General features: G+C 46.9%; 1 long non-coding RNA gene across 1 annotated transcript in view; it reads right to left on the bottom strand.

Moving 5' to 3' along the window:
• The window catches only part of LOC114806471, a 198,782-nt gene that overhangs the window by 17,659 nt on the left and 160,125 nt on the right, over positions 1 to 20,998 (bottom strand). Inside the window, exon 5 of the long non-coding RNA XR_003754514.2 lies at positions 3,207 to 3,362. This is a non-coding gene — a long non-coding RNA (uncharacterized LOC114806471). The remainder of the gene's footprint in view (positions 1 to 3,206; positions 3,363 to 20,998) is intronic.

The following is a 20,998-nucleotide window of genomic DNA, read 5'->3' as shown; positions in this document are numbered from 1 at the left end:
CACTGCAGGTTCATTTAGAAAACAGATGTTACTCTGTAACTTTCCCGTCCATTTCCTCCCCCATACATCTTGCTGTGGTTAAACTCACCCCACCTGAGGCGCTTGTCTCCTAGAGTCAGTGAGGGCTGACTCGCACCTGAAGGAAAAGATACCACCCCTGGTTCCCTGAAAATGCACACCCTCCCATGCCATTTCCCCCTTTGAGATCTCCCACCTCCCCTGTGAAAATCTCACAAAGCTTTCTCTGTTGAGACACACTCTCATCATTTTGAACCATGTAAGACTCCAAAATATATTTTCTGTAATCACCGGTACTTCTCAAAAGGCCTCCTGTAATTATACACATGTGACTTTTTCCTTATTTATAAGATATATATAAATTATTTTTAATACATCAACTTTAGTAGAAATTTGTACCAACACAGTAACAGTGTGTGGCATTTGAAATAAGTTTGTGTTTCCTTTGTTGTATTATACAGTACTGAACACGCAATGTATTTGCAGTAACACTTGGTATAAAGAAGATGAATCACAAACGATCTGTAAAGTAGTGTCATTGTAAATGCTCTTTTTCTGAGGATTTTACAATAAAAAAATGACCAAAATGCATCATTATTTGTCAGGGGATCTAAAATTTGCAATGGGCAGAAGGGACGTGCTCCTGCCTGGCACCAGGTAGCAGAATCATTGGGGTTGGGGACACCGTGGCAGAAAATTGTGAGATTTGGGGCTGATTCTCCTTCTCTGCCCCTCATTCAAACCCAGCCATGGATCCCTCTGGGGCCTCCTTGGAAAAGGAGCATGGAAAAAGCCTGGGCCTAGGAGTCAAGAGGATCTGTTCGCTAATCCTGGCTCAGCCACTTTTCTGCTATGTCACCTTGGATAAATCACTTACCTTCTCTGGGCCTCCATTTTCTCATTTGTACAATGGGGATTCAATACCTATTCTCTCTCCTATTAAGACTGTGAGCCCAGTGAGGGACAGGGACTGATGAAGTTGAATCTACACCAGCGCTAAAGTTCATTGCTTGGGCACACAGTAAGTACCTGCCAAATCTTAATAAATGCCATTTAAGAATCATTTCCAATTCACAGCGACTCTATGGATCTCCATAAAGCTTTCTTGGTAAAAAATACAGAGGTGGTTTACAATTCCCACCTCTGTGCAGTAGAAACTTAAGTCTCTGCCTTGTCTTTAGGTAGGAGGGAGGTCTCCTCAGTACCAGTGGGTGATGGGTACGTTATTATTAGATGAGCAGTTAGTGAAGCTGCCTTTGTTTGCCAGCATCCTTCCCTGCAGCCTGACCAAAGATGAGACTGGAAAAAAAGGCAGCTAAGCAGGGGAAGCAAGGAGAAGGGAAACAGAGCATGCTCAGGGTTTTGGAACAAACCACGGCGGCCTCCCAGATCCAAGTGACTGAGGTTTCCTCTTGCTCTCCCACCTCCCCGCTCACGAGGGAAGACACGCCTTCGGTCTGGCCATATAGAGCCTTGCCATGGTTCACCAGGTTGATTCCTGACTTTTTCTAAGTGTTTTCTCAAGGAGGTGGTGACCCTGTCCCTAGAGAGCCTTGTGCCTCCAAGGAAGTGGTAATTGTGGTATTTGTTAAGCACTTACCGTGTACCATGCACTGTACTAGGCACTGGGGTAGATACAAGCAAATCGGGTTGGACATAGTCCCTGTCCCACATGGGGCTCACAGTTTTAAGCCCCATTTTACAGATGAGGTAACTGAGCCACAGAAAAGTGAAGTAATCTGTCCAACGTCATAAGCAGACGAGTGGCAGAACTGGGATTAGAACACAGATTCTTCTGACTCACAAGCCCATAACCACAAGGCTACGTTGCTTCTCAAGTAGACGGTATTGTCCTTGTCTGTCTGTCTCCCCCGATTAGACTGTAAGCCCGTCAAAGGGCAGGGTCTGTCTCTATCTGTTAACGATTTGTACATTCCAAGCGCTTAGTACAGTGCTCTGCACATAGTAAGCGCTCAATAAATACTATTGAATGAATGAAGGTAAGAGGCCCCAAAGCACGGCCAGGTGCTGAGCACTGTATTAAGAGATGAGCACAACTCAGCATACTAAAGATGTTTGGCTCCTGCCCTCAAGGAAACTTACAATTCAAAGTGGGGACCAGACAGGTGGCAATTATTTACCAATAATAGTGGGAGCAGGAGGAAAAGTGATCTAGGAGGTAGTTCAAATAAGTCAGGAAAGCACAGTCAAATAATATACATGTGTGCTGAAGAGGGCAATAAGATACATGCAAAGGGAGTTTCCTAAGCAGAATGGGAGAGGTGAGACCTATTCCTGCTTAAGGGGAACCTCATCGGCTCGGGTCTAGATAAAGGCTAGTTTAGCAGGACTCTTGTTCTTTATGTTGCATTGCACAGCAGCATTGTTACATCAGGAGAGTGGGATTCAAGGCAGGTGGGAGATAGGGCCTGAAAGAACAAGACACACACTTTTTTCTTTTACCTGGTCCTGGAGGAGAGTGAAGGAGAGAGGGCATGTTGCTCCAGCACACTAGTCAACCAAGTTCCCACACAGTCACTCCTGCTGCCTGCATTCATAGGTCACTGGAGGTCTTGAAGATTCACTCTTTCAACTCCTTAGTTTTTTATTAACTGAAGATCTTCCAGCTCGAAAAAAAGAGCCTGCTTTTCCAGAGAGCTGTGCAGCCCCAGACACAGATGGATGGTTGCCCAAACTGTGGAGCCGCCTCTCCCCGAGGTGGTCCCAAGATAAACCTTCCTTCTGACAAGCATTGTTTGCTGAAGTAATTTCCACTGCAGCCTCTGGTCCACAATATTCTCTGAAACAATTGTCACTTGAATTTCTGCCCCCCCCTCCACCTTAACACCACAGGGCCAGCGGTTATGGGTAAGGCAGGACCCTTCTGTCACTAGGTAATGACTGAAGCTGTTGAGAGAACTGTGCTTGCAGGCAGGTGTTATTGCCAGCTATTTTCACCTCATACACCAGGGCAGATTCCATTCCATGCCACCCGCTCCAGGGGCTGCTGAGAAGGAGCTATAACCCTACAATGAAGAGACACGAACCCAGGAGAAAATCAGAGAGACCATCTCTCCATTTCCCACCTTTCACATTGGCAGACGCATCACTTCTCCTACCATAGTTCACATACCTGGAGAGAGGTTGTGGGATGGTGGATAGGAGAAAGCCATGACTAGATATCCTACCTCTCCTTAAGGCCTCCTGAACCGTTGAGAGCAGAAACTAGGCAGGGGCCAGCAGGAAGGACTCTATCCACCTTTAGGGCCTTCCTTCTCCTGCAGTTTTCACTTATCCCCAAGGGAGAGGCAGATCAGGAACTGATGTTTATCATTTGGAGGAATCTGAAAAACAAAGTGACCAGAAGGCTTTCAGTTTGCAAGGAGTTGTAGTTTTGCAAGCTGGCCAGTTGTCACATACCCTCTATCACCAAAGAACCCAAGACCCTGAGTCACCCCTTCCCAAAGTTAGACCAATGGTCTGCCCAGCCTGGCACTCTTGAGTGCCTGAAGGTCATCTGATGTTCAGAGAGGCACCACAAGCAACCCCAACTTTCCCACTAAGGACCCACTGCAACCCTGAAGTGAACTCCAATCTGCTGGGTCAAACCACGGGACTCTCTGCCTTGCTTAAGAGAAGATTCTGCCAAGCTGCCTGCTGCCTTTGAAGAGAGTTTGCTCCCTTGGTCATTCTGCCCAGTCACCTACCCAACCGCCCCTGCCTCAACTTGCCTCTATCCGCACTGCTCTCTCGCTGGATGTCCCACCATCACCTCTAACTCAACATGTCCAAAGCTGAACTCATCTTCCCTCAAACTCCACCCTCCAGCTTTCCCATTATTGTAGACAACTCCACCCTCCATTTCACAAGCCTTCAACCTGGCAATAGCCTCAGCTCATATTCAACGCACATATTCAGTCAGAATCAACATGATTCCGATACCATCTCCAAATGTGCATCTTCCTCTCCATCCAAACTGCTATCATGTTAGTTCATGCACTTGTTATATCTCATCTCAACTACTGGCATCAAGCTCCTGACTTCTAGGCCTCCTGTCTCTCCCCTCTCCAGTCCATTACTTCACTCTGTTGCCCAGATTATTTTTCTAAAAAAAATAAATTCTGTGTACATCATCCCACTCCTCAAGTACTTCCAATGGTGGCCCATTCAGCTCTATAACCAGCAGAAACTCACCACTGGATTTGAGGCCCTCAATCCACTCTCACCCTCTATGTATCCTTGCCTCTCTTCCACCACAACCCAGCCCACACACTTTGCTCCTCTAGTTCCAAAATACTCACTGTGACTCCATTTCATCTCTCTCCCTAATCAATCCCTTGCTCATGCCCTACCTCCTGCCTGGAACTCCCTCCCATCTTCAAAGTCCTACTGAAATCACATCTCCTCCAGGAAGCCTTCCCTAACTAAGCTTTCATTTCTGCATCCTATTTCCCCTTCCTACTGCCTCACCCATGCACTTAGTCCCACCCACAAGCACTCACCCCACCTCATTATCACAGTACTTAAGCACATACCTGCAGGAAGCAATGTGGCTTAGTGGAAAGAACACAGACCTGGGAGTCAGAGGAACTCGGTTCTGATCCTGCCTCCACCACTTGCCTGCTGTGGAACCTTGGGTAAGTCATTTATCTGTGTCTCAGTTTCCTTATCTGCAAAATGGGGATTCAGTACCTGTTCTCCCTACTGATATTGTGAGCTCCATGTGGACCTATCTTGTACTATCATTGTAGAGTGCTTGGCACACAGTAAGACCTTCACAAATACCATGGTTACTGTCAATCACTGTTATTATCAGTTGCTTCTCTTTATCTATCTCCCCTACTAGACTATAAACACCTTCAGAGCTTGGATTATATCTATTTACTCTGTGCAGAACACTACCAAGCACTTGGGAAGGTACAGTAGAATCAGTACTCTTGGGAGTCAGAAGGAGCTGGGTTTGAATCCCAGCTCCGCCACATGTCTGCTGTGTGACCTTGAGCAAGTCACTTAACATCTCTGAGCCTAGTACCTCATCTGTAAAAGAGTGTGAGCCCCATGTGGGACAGGGACTGTGTCCAACCTTATTAACTTGTATCTACTCCAGTGGTTAAAACAGTGCTTGGCACATAGTGAGTGCTTAACAAGTACCATAATTATTAGTTATTATAATTACTCAAGAAATACCCTCAATTGATTATGTCCCCCCTACACATATGTAGATATCTGTAAATAATCTATTTATAATGATGCCTCTCTCCCCCTCTAGACGCTAAGCTCCTTGTGGGCAGGGAACATATCTACCAACTCTGCTATACTCTCCACGCATGTAGTACAGTGCTCTGCACACAGTAAGCACTCAATAAAGACCATTGATTGATTGATGGGAAGTTCAGGACAAGCCTCCACTTCCGCTCTTCATGGCACTTGGCCAGACCACTCTCGTGCATTCATTCAGTTGTAGTTTTTGAGCACTTACTGTGTCCAGAGCACTGTACTAAGCAACTTGGGAGAGTACAATCTAACAATAAGCAGACACATTCCTTGCCCACATCGAGCTTACCCCTCACAGAGCAGGACTCCGACCCACCTCAATCAGCGGTGTGCCCGTTATTGTTATGAATCCATCTCTACTCAGGGGTCAGGGAAGGGACCTCTGTCCACTCTCCCCACCCGGCTCACTCTGGGGCCACCACCTGAATAAACCGCAGCTCCGTCCCAGCTCTGTCTGTAAATCACCCAGAGAGACGGCTGAACTGGTATCCACCAGGGTTCCACACTGTCAATATTTCAGGCCCCCGGCACCCTGCCACTGCCCCGGCTGGTCCCTCAGAGTCACTCATGGGGGCCCAGCGCCAAGTCTCCAGGTTGCAAGGGGGAGTCTAAGCGACGAGTAATGGACGCTGCCCGCCGCCACTGCCCGCCTGGTAATTGATGGGGATGCTGGAAACAAGATTTACAGTCATCTTCTGGGCTCTTCCCAGGGAACGCAAAGGGGTGTGCGATCCTGGGAGCAGACCAAGAAACTCTGCCCTCGCATTCGGAGTGTGCTGGGAGGGCAAAGTTTCTTGGCTTGCTCCCAGGATTGCACACCCCTTCCCGTTCCATTGCAAGGGAGCCCCAGATTTCCAGCTGTATTAGCGAACAGCCAAAGATTGGGGGACTTTCCTCCAGCCAGAGTGCAAAACCCAGATTGGCATAGCCTGGAAGGGATATAGAGATGAGCCAAGAAGCCTGTTCCCCGGGGATCATCAGATGGTGAGGAGAAGGGTCCGCAGTCCACTTCTGATAATTTCATTTTCCTGCTCCCCATAGTTCTAAGGCATCATTCACTGGGGGAAACTGCTTGAATCATCACTTCTCAGCCCAGGATGAACATCCAGTGCTGAGTAAATTGGACAGCTGGACTGTGTCCAACCTGATTTTCTTGAATTTACCCCAGCACTTAGTACAGTGCCTGGCACATAGTAAATGCTTAACAAATACCATAATTATTATTATAAATGATCCCAAGGAAACATGCTCTCTGGGACCCCCATCAGCCAGTGGGCCTTGTAAAGACAAACCCTCCTTGAGAGAGAAGGAAATGGATTTGTGTTGTTGAGGGGATGGGCTCCAGTGGTTATTCATTTGTGTGTCCTCTGACAAGGCACTGCCTCACAAGCAAAATGGAGGGAGGGTGGCCTAGTGGAAAGAGGAATTGGGGCATGGAGTCAGGAGATAAGTGGTGGATCTGGGATTAGAGTCAGAGGACCTGTGTTCTAATTTGGCCTCCACTTGCCCGCTGTGTGACCTTAGGCAAATCATTAACTTCTCTGTGTCTCAATATCCTTAAATACAAAATGGGGATCCAATACCTGTTTTCCCTCCTACTAAGGCTGTGAGCACTTTGAAGAGTGTTTGATGCACCGTAAGCACTTAAATACCATTAAAAAACCCCAAAGAAGATGGCGTGGTTCTAATCCCAGCCCTGCAACCTTACACAAATCATTTGACTTCCCTGGGCTCCAGTTTTCCCACCTGTAAAATGGGGATAAAATGCCTGCTCTCTACTCTTTAGGTTATGAGCCCCATGTGTTAAAAGAAGGACTGAGTCCAATCTGATCTTGTATCTACCGCAGCGCTTAGCCTCATGCTTGGTACAGAGATGTCTGGCTACATTCAGTTGACACAGATGAAGCACTTTATACAATAATAAAAAAATCCAGAAAGATTTCAGAAGCCAATGCCAAAACGCAAACCATGACAGCAGCATCCCTTCAAGCCAATACCAGGGAAGGGCCCACTTACTTCCTCTGCCATCTCTCATTTCCTCCTACCTTCAGGATATCTTCAAAAGGATGTCCCATCTGCACTTGGAGTTCAATATATCTACAACTGAACTCATCTTCCCTCCCAAATCCTCTCCTTTACCTGACCTTCCCATCTCAGCTGCTCACACCACCATCCTCCCATCTCTGAAGTTATCTTTGGTACCGCCATTGACTTCTCCCTCTCTCCCCTTCAATTCTCACTTTTGGTCTGTCACAATCTTGTTAGTTGCTCCTCCAATACTATTTTCCAGATCCGCCCCTTCCTTTTCATCCTCACTGATCTCAACTGCCTCGCCTCTCCCCATCTCTGGTCCATGCTTTACTCTCCTGCCTGCATCATTTTTCTAAAACTTCCTTTTTCACATCTCCCCATTCCTCAAAAACCTCCAGTAGTTGCCAATTCCACTCTGTATCAAGCAGAAACTCCTGCCCTTTAGCTTTAAGGCCATCAGCTCTCTCCAAGGGCTGGTCTGTCTAGCTTGAACCTTGACATGACTTCAAACGTGCAGCCCCCAAGTGACCCATGATGAAGGTATACTACGCCACAAAGACAGCACCGCACGATGCCATTAGGTGGTATGCATTGTGCAACAGCATCATCACACTGTGTGCCTCAAGCAGGGAAACAGGGAACACCCTCTGGAGGGGAGACTCCTTTCTGGGGCTGCAGAGCCACTCCAGATCTGTGGTTTGGAGGTGTGGCACACATTCTCATCCTCAGTGGCCAAATGCTCCCATTTCGAGCCTCGCTGGTTCTACATCATCCACCAGTGACTGCCCTCCCCATTCACTTTCACCCCGAGTACTCCCCGCCCTGGCCCCACAGCAGCTTCCAAGCTTTTCCCTCTGCCTCTCAGCACAGCTGAATCCCCCGGCTTCTGCTTCTCCTTCTCTAGCGTGGCAGGCAGCCTGGTCTGCAAGAGCTGCAGTCTCCTTCAGGACCCCACCCTCACCCCATACTTTGCAGGACCACATCCACTCCGGTTCCCTACCTCACTGACTCTATCACCAGCCTTGCCCACAGTTCCACACTCCATGGCCTGGTGAGGAAAACGGGCCAAAGGTCCGGGGTTGGCATTTAATAAACACACTTGGAAAAGTTTTTTTGTTGTTTTTGTGGCACACTGGAAAAATTGCTGGAGAAATGAGGGCTGTCACCCAGGGAGATGCAATGTGAGAGGGAGTGGATTGGGGGTTGGAACAGCAGCTCAAAATTCCCCAAGCACCTGCCCTGGTTCTGCCCTCAGAGATGGACCAGGAACCTTGCCAATCAATGCCCTAATGATAATAATAATAATAATAGAATTAAGTGCTTACTATGTTCCAAGCACTGTTCTAAGTGCTGGGATAGGTACAAATTAATCAAGTTGGACACAGTCCCTGTCCCACGTAGAGCTCACACTCTTAATCCCCATTTTACAGATGAGGTAACTGAGGCCCAGAGAAATTAAGTGACTTGCCCAAGGTCACTGAGCAAACACGTGGCAGTCAGGACTAGAACCCAGGTCCTTCTGACTCCCAGGCCTGTACTCCCCAACTCCTAATACTGTGCACCCAGCCCATAGTAAGCACCTCATCAATACCACTGCCATACTCAGAACATACGTATCTTGGAGAGTGGAGACCAGCAAAAAAAAACATAAGATGGAATCCCTGTTGTTTAAGGGTGAGGGCGGTAAGGAGGGAAGAAACAAGCTGACACCTCTGGCCAGATTCACAGTGGGTGAAGGGAGAAAATGGATGAGAACACAGGACACAGCTGAGAGGAGAACAAGGAAACTGGAAGATGAGCAGAGCTATACTCTGGTGCCAAGCTGGCTGATGGGTCAGGTAGGAGCTGTCTACTCAAAAAGACAAGTCATTGGTGCTGGAAAATCTCATGCGCCCCAGATATGTCTAGTACAGTCCAGGAGAGAGCTTGACACTGTTGGGTCTTGTCTAGGCTCTCAACAGGTCCGTGGCAGAGTTAGGGCTAGAAACTGGATCTCCCAACTGTGAGCTTCTTGTGGACAGGGATCACCCCTACCGACTCTATTGTACTGTACACTTCCAAGCATTTGGTAAGGTGTTCTCTACACAGTAAGTGCTCAGTAAATACTACTCTGTTTGATTGGTTGCCCATCCACCTCCCAAACAGAAACTCCCCCCATTAGCTTTAAAGCACTCAATCACCTTACGCCACCTACCTCACTTCACTACTTTTCTACTATAACCCAACCCACACACTTGGCTCCCCTAATGCCATCCTTCTCACCGTACCTCGATCTCGTCTATCTCACCGCCGACCCCTCTCCTACATCCTGCCTCTGTTCTGGAACACCCACCCTCCTCAAATCTCACAATTACTCTTCCCCTATTTAAAGCTTTACTGAGGGAACATCTGCTCCAAAAGGCCTTCCTTAAGGCTCCCTTTCCTCTTCTCTGACTCCCTTCTGCGTCAACCTAAAGTTCCCTTTGTTCATCCCCTCTCCCAGCTCCACAGCACTTATGTACATATGTGTACTTTATTCATTTATATTAATGTCTGTCCCTCTCCCCAAAGACTGTAAGCTCATTGTGAGCAATGTGTCTGTTCACTGTTGCATTGTACTCTCCCAAGTGCTTAGTACAGTGCTATGCACATAGTAAGTGCTCAATAAATACAGCTGAATGATTAGTTTTGGAATTCCTTATAATAATAATCATGTTGGCATTTGTTAAGCGCTGACTGTGGGCAGAGCACTGTTCTAAGTGCTGGGGTAGATGCAGGGTATCCCTACGACTCAGCTCAACTCTCTGTCACTGCACTTAGGACCTCAGTTTTCTCAGACAGATGCTCCTCCTCAATTCAATGCCCCAGGAGCAAGAGAAGCATGGCTACAGCTGGGAATGGATTGGCAGTCAGATGTCCAACTAACAACAGTCCTCCCTTTTTTCTTGCCTTGGGCAAAGTAGCTTTGTGATAAAAATATATTTCTCTCTCTCTCTCTCTCTCTCTCTCTCTCTCCCTTACCCCTCTTTCACCCTTACCCCTCTTTAAGAGGAGCTGAAGATAAACAGCTGCCTAGTTTGAGTTCTCTCCCTTATGTTTGATCCCTTTTAGTAGTTCTGCCTTTTCCAGAATGTCCTCAGGATGGTTTAGTGGATAGAGCATGGGTCTGGCAGTCAAAAGGACCTGAGAACTAATCTCAACTCTGCCACTTGTCTGCTGTGTGACCCTGGGCAAGTCATTTCATGTCTCTATGCCTCTGTTCCCTCATCTTTAAAATCAAGATTAAGACTGAGTCCCATGTGGGACAGGGACCATATCCAACCATCTTATATCCACCACAGCGCCTAGTACAGTACAGTAAGCACTTATATACCATAAAAAAATGCAACTGGTCTATATATATACTCAGAAATAGCTGTCCATTTCAAAATGATGCAACGGATGGTGAGATTCTGTCCACCTACAAGTGTGGCCAAAAAGACGGCTAAGTGAGCGACACTCCTTCATGCATCGGTTGTGATAAAAGACAGCTGCTTGATGAGTTCTTGCATATGTTCCCTATAGAGCCTGCCTCTGTTTTCAAGCCTGCCTCTCAGCATCCCAGGCTTGACAAAGCCTCTACACTCAGAAGGAAACCCTCTTCCCTGTTACTGCCCAGCAGACTGGTCCTTCCAGTAGGGGTCTCACAACAGTGCCCTATTATGTCATCTTGTTTGAGACTCTGCTTAATTCTGTCCCTGTGACTTGCTTTGGTTCCTTCCTCTTTCCCATTTTGGTACCCTGAGGACACTCTTTCTCCTCACATGTTCCACTCAGCAGCGCTGTTTGACGTCAGCCCAGCCTCTATGCCAGAGAGCAGACTGAGCTGCAGGACCCCGTGGTGGGTGATCTGGTCCTCGCTTTTGGTGCTGGGGACCCCACACCTGGTTATTTCCCCGCTGGGCCAGTCCTGAGTCATGGATGGAGGTCGGCAGAGAAAGTTCACCCAAAGGAACTTTGGCAGGCTGGCCTGGGCCCAAGGCAGAAGCTTTCTGGGCTTCCTTACTCCCATCCAGCCAACTATATCAAAAGTCAGCACCTCACCCGTCTCTGAGGATCACAAGGGGGTAAAGTGCTCTTCCACCAATCCCTCTCCTGGCATCTTCCTCTCCCAAGACCACCAGGATCTCAGTCTGCGTGGAAGGAAGGTGGGTGAGGAGAAACGTTAGTGATCTCTGATGTCTCCGAGGCAGACAGATGGGGAGAGAATCCATTATTTTTTGGTTGGGAAGCAGAAAGGGAGAAGCCATCCTTCAGGCTGCATCGGTGTCAGAGCGAGGAGATGGATATGTAGAGTCAGTCTGCTGCTTGTATAAACAAGTGGTCCACGCAAGGTAACGCTTCCACATCAACTCTGAAGCCAGTCATCTAAGGGGAGCCCTGCCTGTCTCAGGCTTTGTTCACGGCAATGAGAGATATTGGCATGAATGCCGAGCCTTTTTGGAGATGTTTCTCCTGGGCCTGGATTGGGAGCTTCACAACAATTCTTTGCTGTGACTATAACACTTAAAGTGGTGTTTCTGGAAATTACAGGAAGTAGTACACTCCCCTGCATCCAGAGGGGTTCAACTCCAGTCAGGAGGAGTATCTCAGGAGGAATCACTGAGCAACCTGATGCTGGCATTTGCTGAGGGGATTTGATGGTATTGGATGTCGGATCTGTGATTCCCCAGCCCTGTTCTGACACCGACACTCTTGGCAGTATGAAGAATGGTTTCTCCCATCCTGCTTCCCAGCCACAAAATAAAGATTCCCTCCACAAGCAGCAATAGCCAAATATGTGATTCCTAAAATGGCTTTCTTGAATCCTAATCCTGCAAAGGACCATTCTAAATCAACTGGCCTCACCCCCTGCCTCCAACAGGTTAACCCATCCAGAACAAGTAGATGTTCTCTTCTCCAATTCCTGCTGCTCTTTTATGTAGGCTCTTAATAATAATAATAATAATAATAATAATAATAATTACAGTATTTGTTAAGCACTTACTATATGCCAAACTATGCTCTAAGCAATGAGGTAGATACAGTGTAAGCAGGTTGTCCCCTGTGGGTTTCACAGTCTTAATCCCTATTTTACAGATGAGGTAACTAAGACCCAAAGAAGTTAAGTGGCTTGCCCAAGGTCACACAGCAGATGAGTGGCAGAGGTGGGATTAGAACCCATGCCTCTCAAACCTGTGCTCTTTCCACTAAGCCACTAAGTCAATAATATTTTAGTGATATTCAGGGAGCAATAGTTATAGCAATATTTATTAAGAGTTTACTATGTGCCAAGCACGGTACTAAGCCCTGGGATAAATACAAGATAAACAGGTTCCACTTGGGGCTCACAGTCTATGTAGGAGGGAGAACAGGTATTAAATCCTCATTTTGTAAATGAGGGAACAGGCACAGAGAACTCAAGTGACTTGCTCAAGGCCAAACAGCAGGTAAGTGGTGGAGCTGGGATTAGAACTCAGGTCCTCTGACTCCCAGACCCATGATCTTTCCACTAGGCCATTCTGCTTCTTCTCAGAGAACCAATTTCTGCTTTCCCTTAATGAGAATTCACCAAACTGGATGCTGGAGTTTAAAGCATTTGTAAAGGCCTGAAAATTCCAGCACTTGACAGATCTGATCCAAGGATCAAGTATTTCCAGACCTCCAGTTATTTTTGCCTAGATTGGAGATGGTAGAGGCAGCAACTCTGAAAGGCAGTGGAGGTGGTTGGAAAGGAAAGGGACAAGAAAAAAAGTCATTTCAACCTCACCCTAGAAGTGAGGGCTGCAGCTGGTATTTATATTGTCTTTCTCCTCCTCTAGACTGTAAACTTGTTGTGGGCAGGGAGTGTCTGTTTACTGTTGCCTAAAATTCTCCCAAGGGCTTAGTCCAGTGCTCTGCACATAGTATGTGCTCAAAAAATACGATCGAATGAATGAATGGTAGAGCCAGAATGGAAGCTCCTGCCTTCGACCATATCTTTTATCCTGGGAAGGAACTGTGGAAAATGGGTCCAAGGAGATTTGGATCCAGCAGAAAACTCCAGCCCCAGTGCATCAATTCAGACTCAGTGCCTGGATGGCACCAGCCCTGCTGACCCTGGACTGAAAGTCAGGGAGACCAGCCTACCCTTGGTCCACTGTGTTCAGTTTAGACTCAGACCAAAACTAGAGCTTTGTATGGTACTGAGTTGTCTCTCCAGGAGACACCATTCTGAACTCATGCCCCATGGCACAATTACCTACAGAGCAGTTGGAAATAACCAGGATGCTCTGTTTACACAGAGTTTATGATTTGTGCATAAGAAGCATTCAATAAATACCACTGATTGAGGGCTCTCTCTCTTCTATCCCAGGGAGCACCAAAGGGGGACTACCTTCTCCTGAGCCAGTTACTTTTGGTTCAGTGCCAAAATCCAGTTTCACAACCATCCTCTCCCTCCCCAAATTAGGCCACAACATGCTACCTTTCAGCTATCTGAAAACACAGTATGGCAGAGACAAAAATCTTTGACACCTACCAGAAGAAGGATCAGCTAGAAACAATTTCCTGGTCCTGGCACCCCAGGTGGCATTACTGATCATTCTCCATTCTGGCCTCCAACCCCTGGCTCACAGCTTTTCTGTCTGGAATGCCCTCCCCTTTCAAATTATTATTATTATATCTGTTAAGTGCTTATTATGTGTCAAGTACTTTTCTAAGTACTGGGGTAGATACCCCCGGGTGGTTAGTTGTCCCATACAGGGCACGCAGTTACTGAATTGTACTCTCTAAGTGCTTAGTACAGTGCTCTGCACACAATAAGTGCTCAATACAACTGAATAGGTAGTATTGAATCCCCATTTTACAGTTGATGAAACTGAGGCACAGAGAAGTTAAGTGACTTGCCCAACATCCCAAAGCAAGCAATTGGCAGAGCTGGGATTAGAACCCAAGTCCTCTGACTCCCAGGCCCGTGCTCTTTCCACTAGGCCATGCTGCTTCTCAAATCCACCAGACCATAGCTTCCCCAAACACAAAGTTCTCCTGAAACCCCACTTCCTCCAGGAAGCCTCTGCTGATTAATTTTCCCTTTCCCTCATCACCACCTTTACCCTTCTGTATTCTCAGCCAACAGTAGCACTTTCACAGTGTGGCTTAGTGGACAGAGCACGGGCTTGGGAGTCAGAGGTCATGGGTTCCAATCCCAGCTCCTCCATTTGTCAGCTGTGTGTCTTTGAGCAAGTCACTTATCTTTTCTGTGCCTGAGTTACCCATCTATAAAATGGGGATTAAGACTGTGAGCCCCAAGTGGGACAACCTGATAATCTTGTATCTACCCCAGTGCTTAGAACAGTGCTTGGCACATAGCAAACGCTTAACAAATACCATTATTATTATTATCTTCCCTGCTCTTAAATGACTTCTTTATTGACTAATCCATCTTCCCACTCTCTTTTTCTCCTATTTATGCACAATCTTGAGCCTGCCTCACCCATTAGAGGGCATGGATTGTGCCGTTTACCTCCACTTAACTTCTTTGTGCCTCAGTTTCTGCATCTGAAAAATGAAGATTTGATTCCTGTTCTCCTTCCATCTTAGACTGTGAGCCCCATTTGGGACGAGACTGTGTCCAGGCTGATTATCTTGTATCTATCCAAGCGCTTAGTACAGTGTTTGAGACATTTAAAGTTATTAAATATCATCATCATCAACTACCTCCCCTCCCCAGTACTCAGTACAGAGTTCTGCATAAAATAGGTGATAGATGCATAATAGCGATTCCTTGAGTACAAGTAGCCCCTTGTGGCCTCTTGTTCTGGACACAGAGAAAGCGAACTTCCAGGATTCAGAGCCTATGAGCTCCCCTTTCCAAACTAGTCAGGCCCTTCACTTCACTCCCCAGGACTTCCATCTCAGTGAAAAGGTGGTAACATCCCATCGTCTTGGGGTCCCGCCTCCAAAGGCTTGGAGTGATGTCCCATGTAGGTCAAGGGAAATGGAAGCCCAGAGATCGAGTGTCTCACTAAATGGGTTTCTGGGAACAACAGCAGGGCACTGGCGCTTTCTGCTAATCTAGAGAATCCACTCTTTGATGAGATTTCATAAGGACCACTCTGGGCTTAGATCTCTTTGGGAACCCAAATTCCATTTTTGAACTGGTCAGGTGTTATGCCCAAAGGCGTCCTGTGGGGGTGGGCAGGGTACCCATAGATAGAAAACCTTGCCCTTCTGTTCCATGTAACTAAAGTGAATCACATTGCATTGCCTCGATCCAGGACTGCAAAAGGCAGGCAGAGAAGAAATAAGGAAGTCTTGGGGAGATAAATAGAATTTACCATGCTACTGCCTGTAGCCAACATGGGCTTTCCTATTCCATAGAGTAAATGGAGGGTTGCCTTTTTAAGTATTTTCCTTCACTCTGACCCGGCTTAATTTAACCATTTCTCTCTCCTTGGAAGTTTCTTCATGAAACCTACAGCCGGGACAGGTCACTTTCACCACATCCCACAACTGAACCCCATCTCAGGTATCCTGGAGCTCAGAAGGGATCCCAAGCCCCAGGCTAAAGGCCCCAGGCCCCAGCCCCCACTGAGCTGCCCCCTCCACCTCCCCCCCCACCTGCGGGGGCAGGGTCATGCAGGGCCTTACGACTGCACACCTCAAACCTTGGTCCCTGGTCCCGTGAAACACCCTCCTGGGGGAAGTTGCTAATTTCCCCATCAGCCACCAGAGGCCTCCGAGCAAAGCAGGCTCTCTCAATGCAGTAATTTAACTCCTGCTCACAAGGATATTTTATTATCCCTCAATTAAGGCCTCTGTTGTTTATGCCCCTGCCATTTTCTATTACAGAACACCACATTCCCGTTTGCCTCTGACGACTTTCTACGGGTAATTTATAAGGCTTGGCTTGAGCTTCGGTTAGCTGAGGGAATTCAATGGAAGGTAATTATATCTTGTCTCCGAGGAAACGCCAAGCTCAGGCCTGCCGAAGCTGGGGCGGCTAAAAACAATCTTTTCCCAATGGGGAAAGTCCTGGTTTGAGTGCTTTTGTGATCCCGATTGCCCGGCTGGAGGCTTCAGTGGACTCATCCCTCCTATATCTTAGGAACAGGAAATCAGCAGGTCTTAGTGGACACTGCACGTGTTCGGGAGTCAGAAGGACCTAGGTTCTAATCCCAGTTCTGCCACTTGTCTGCTGTGCAACCTTGGGCAGGTCACGTCACTTCTCTGTGCCTCAGTTCCTTCATCTGTAAAATGGGGATTAAGACTGGGAGCTTCATGTGGGACAGGAACTGTGTTCCAACCCGATTATCTTGTGTCTACCACAGCACCTAGAACAGTGCCTGGCACATAGTAAGCACTTTACAAATACCACAGTTATTAGGAAACCAATCTTCTGGGCTTCCTCTCCTTCTCCTCAGAGAGGATTTCCCTCACTAAGCCGTCATGATCCCTCCACACCCTTCCCTCTGTATCATCTACACACTCAGATATTAACCTCTTAAGAACTTTGAAACTCACCCCAGTCCTGCATCATTTATGTGTATTTCCTTAAACTCCATTTCCCCTAGCTGTAATTTATTTCAATGTCTACCTTCTTTTCTAGACTGTAAGCTCCTTGTGGGCAGGGATCATACCTACCTATAATACTATACTTTCACAAGCACTTAATTCAGTACCATAAGTACTTAGTTCAGTGCTTTGCACAGAGTAAGCACTCAATAAATACCAGTGATTGATTGATTCTCCATCTTGCCTGGTCAGGTTCAGGGTCCTACATGGGCGAGGCCATCCCTTTCTACACTCCTCTCCTGAAGGCTCAGAGACCTGGGGTGCCTCAAACTCCGGCAACTACTTTGTCCCTTTACTTTCTAAACAAAGTTTCCAAACAGGAGGTAGGATGATGGCTTCCTTATTCCCTTACAAAATCCTGGTCAAAACTCACAAAGGAATCATTCAATCATTGATATTTACCAGAGAAGCAGCATGGCCTAGTGGCTAGAGCACAGACCTGGGAGTTCAAAGGACCTGGGTTCTAATCCTGTCTCCACCACTTGTCTGCTGTGGGACCTTGGGCAAGTCACTTCACTTCTCTGTGCCTCAATTATCTCATCTGTAAAATGGGGATTAAGACTGTGAGCCCCATGTATGACAGGGACTGTGTCTACCTTGATTAGCCTCTATCTTCCTCAATGCTTAGTACAGTGCCTGGCACATGGTAAGGACTGAAGTGCCTTTTTTTTTTAAAGTGTTTCACTTTGTGCAGAACACTGCACTTAGTGAAAGGACTTGGTATGGCAAAACTGAGTACAGGCAAAGTTTTGGCTGGTGTAAAGGCTGAATATGGTACTCCTGGGTGCGGTTGGCTTTCCTTAATGGTAAAGAATTTTAAGGGAGAACCGCTAACAGACTGTGGATCTCAAGAGTCTCACACACACAGGATTAAACTCCAGGTGCTTTCAACACCATTCGATTAGGAGATATATATAATCTTTGGCAGGAGGCCATCTCTGGGGCTCAAATTTATCTCCTTGTTAAATTAGATCACAAATGAGGGAATTTTTCATGTATTTTATGAATCCTTGCACAGAACATTGCTGACCTCCAATTTCTGCACCTACTGCACCAAAATGAGTTTTTAAATCAGGAGAACATCTGTCCTAGGTAGCATTCTTGACACACACTACCTTTAGGGGAGAGGCAGTCAAGTGGTGAGTTGTACAACAACAACAATAATAATAATTGTGCTATTTTTTAAGTGCTTACAAGGTGCCAAACACTGTATTAAGCACTGGGGGAAAAAGATACAATACAATCAAATCAGACATAGTCCCTGTCCCACATGGGCTCAGTCTAAAGTGGAGGGAGAATAGGTATTGAATCCCCATTTTCTAGATAGTGAAACTGAGGCAGAGAGAAGTTAAGTGACATACCCAAGGTCATCTACAACAAGCAAGAGGCATAGCTGGTGGCCCCTTGACTCTCACTAGGCCTCCCTGCTACTACTTACCTCTGATTTCTGGGAAATCTTATATGATTCCCTTTACAAAGGCAATTGCCATTAGATTGACAGCCCCCAGTGGGCAGGACTATGCATTCTGCTTCTGGTGTACTTTGCCTCAGTGCTTACTACAGTAATTCACACATAGTAGGGGATCGATAAATATCACTAATGACAACTTTTCTGATATTTCTAAAAACATCATTCCCTTGAGTAAACTCGGCTGTGCTGAAACCTATCTGCTGGGTGGGGAGAGATGGAAAATGGAGAGGAGAGAGACCCAGAACCAGCAGAGGAGAGGTGAAGTAGGGGAGGGGGGAATGGAGAAGTGGGGTAGGACATATGGAAAGCTGGTGGGGACCTAAACACCGTCAGAATCAGCACTTTTCTAAGCATGACCTCAGCAGTCCAGATATCGGCAGATTTGGGACTTTTGTCCCTTTGCTCATTTCTCAAGGTGGGTGGTCTTAGTCCCCTTCCCCAAGCCTGTTTGGGATATGTTTGGACATGCCTCATTGCCAGTGGTCAGGCTGCAGCAGCAACAGCAACATCCTTGGCTTCCCTGATACTGACTTCTTTTGGTTCTCCTCATATCTGACTGCTCCTTCTCAGCCTTTTTGTAATGCCTCTCCTCTGCCTCCCACTCTCCGACAATGGGAGACCCTCAAGACTCAGTTTTAGGTCACCTTCTATTCTCCATCTACACCCACTCCTTTGGAGAACCCTGCTGGCACCATCCCTCTCCACTGCCTAATCCCAAATCCATGTCTAAAGTCAACTTCTATCATCGGGTTTAAAATAGCACTGCTAGGACTAGGCTGACTGGCTTCTTTGCATGTCCCCAGCAACCTGAGCCTCAGGGAAAAAGAGCAAAAGAGCAGGAGGCAGGCCATCTCAGAAAAAGAAATGCTGCGTGGAAGACCAAAAGATCACCGCTAGAGAGGACCAATGCCTGGGTGGCTTCTTTCACTGAGAAAAATGAAGTTGGTTTATTAAAATGCTCATCTCCTCTCTTCTTCCTTCCTTGCCTGCCATCTTCAACCATTCACTTTCTAATGGCTTTTTAACATGCTCATGTGTCTCTATCACAAAAGACCCCTTCCTTGACCCCACAGCTCCCTTCAGTTATCACCTCCTTCTCCCTTTTACCTTAGCTTACTAAGCAGCATGGCTTAGTGGACAGAGCTTGGGCCTGGGAGTCAGAAGGACCTGGGTTCGAATTCTCAGCTCTGCCACATGTCTGCTGTGTGACCTTGGGCAAATCACTTAACTTCTCTGGACCTCAGTTACCTCATCTGTAAAATGGGGCAAGAGTGTAAGCCCCATGTGGGACAGGGACTGTGTCCAACCTGATTAACTTATATCTACTTCACTGCTTAAAACAGTGCTTGGCACATAGTAAATCCTTAACAAGTACCATAATTATTATTATTGTTATTATTCCTCTCCAAACTTCTAGGGAGTTGTTTATACCCACTGTCTCCACTTCCTCTCCTCCAATTCTCTCCTTGACCCCCTCCAATATGTCTTCCGCTCCCTTCCATGAAAACAGCCCTCTCAAGTTCATTTATTCATTCATTCATTTATATTTATTGAGCACTTACTGTGTACAGAGCACTGTACTAAGCACTTGGAAAGTCCAATACAGCTATGAAAAGAGACACTCCCTGCCCACAACAGGTTTACAGTTTATAAGGGGGGAGACATACATCAATACAAGTAAATAGGCATCACTATAAATAGAATTCTAGATATTTACATATATACGTAAGTGCCATGGGGCGGGGAGGTGGGGGAGAGCAAAGGGAGCGAGTCATGGTGATGCGGAAGGGAGGGAGAGCTGAGGAAAAGTGGGGCTTAGTCTGGGAAGGCCTCTTGGAGGAGATGAGCTTTCAGTAGGGCTTTGAAGGGGAGGAGAATGATTGTTTGGTGGATTTGAGGAGGGAGGGCATTCCAGGCCAAAAGTAGGACATGGGCTAGAGGTCGGTGGCGAGACAAAGAAATCGAGGCACAGTGAGAAGGTTAGCACCAGAGGAGGAGAGTGTGCTGGCTGGGGTGGAGAAGGAGAGAAGGGAGGTGAGATCGGAAGGGGCCAGGTGATGGAGAGTTTTAAAGCCAATAGTAACTAATGACCTTCTTCTCGCCAAATTTGATGGCCTCTACTCTATTCTAATCCTCCTGGACCTCTCAAGTTACCTTTAACAGTAGACCATATTTTCCTGGAAACATTATCCAACCTTGGCTTACCTGACACTGACTTCTTTTGGTTCTCCTCATATCTGACTGCTCCTTCTCAGCCTTTTGGTAAGGCCTCTCCTCTGCCTCCCACTCTCTGACAATGGGAGACCCTCAAGACTCAGTTTTAGGTCACCTTCTATTTTCCATCTACACCCACTCCTTTGGAGAACTCATTTGCTCCCATGGCTTCAACAACCATCTCAATGCAGACGTTTCCTAAATCTGTGTCTCCAGTCCTGACCTCTCTCCTTCTCTGCAGTCTCACATTTTCTCCTGCTTTCAGGACATCCTTACCTGGATGTCCCAACGACACCTAAAATTTAGCATTTCCAAAACAGAAGTCCTTATCTTCCCACCCAAACCCTGTCCTCATGCTCTTTCCAATTACTGTAGATAATACCACTCTCCTCCCATAATCTTGGGATTGTCCTAGATTTATTTCTCTCATTCAGCCCA

The sequence above is a fragment of the Ornithorhynchus anatinus genome, chromosome X1 (assembly GCF_004115215.2).
Source record: "Ornithorhynchus anatinus isolate Pmale09 chromosome X1, mOrnAna1.pri.v4, whole genome shotgun sequence".
Lineage (NCBI taxonomy): Eukaryota > Metazoa > Chordata > Mammalia > Monotremata > Ornithorhynchidae > Ornithorhynchus > Ornithorhynchus anatinus.
This window is presented reverse-complemented; position numbering and strand designations above follow the sequence as displayed.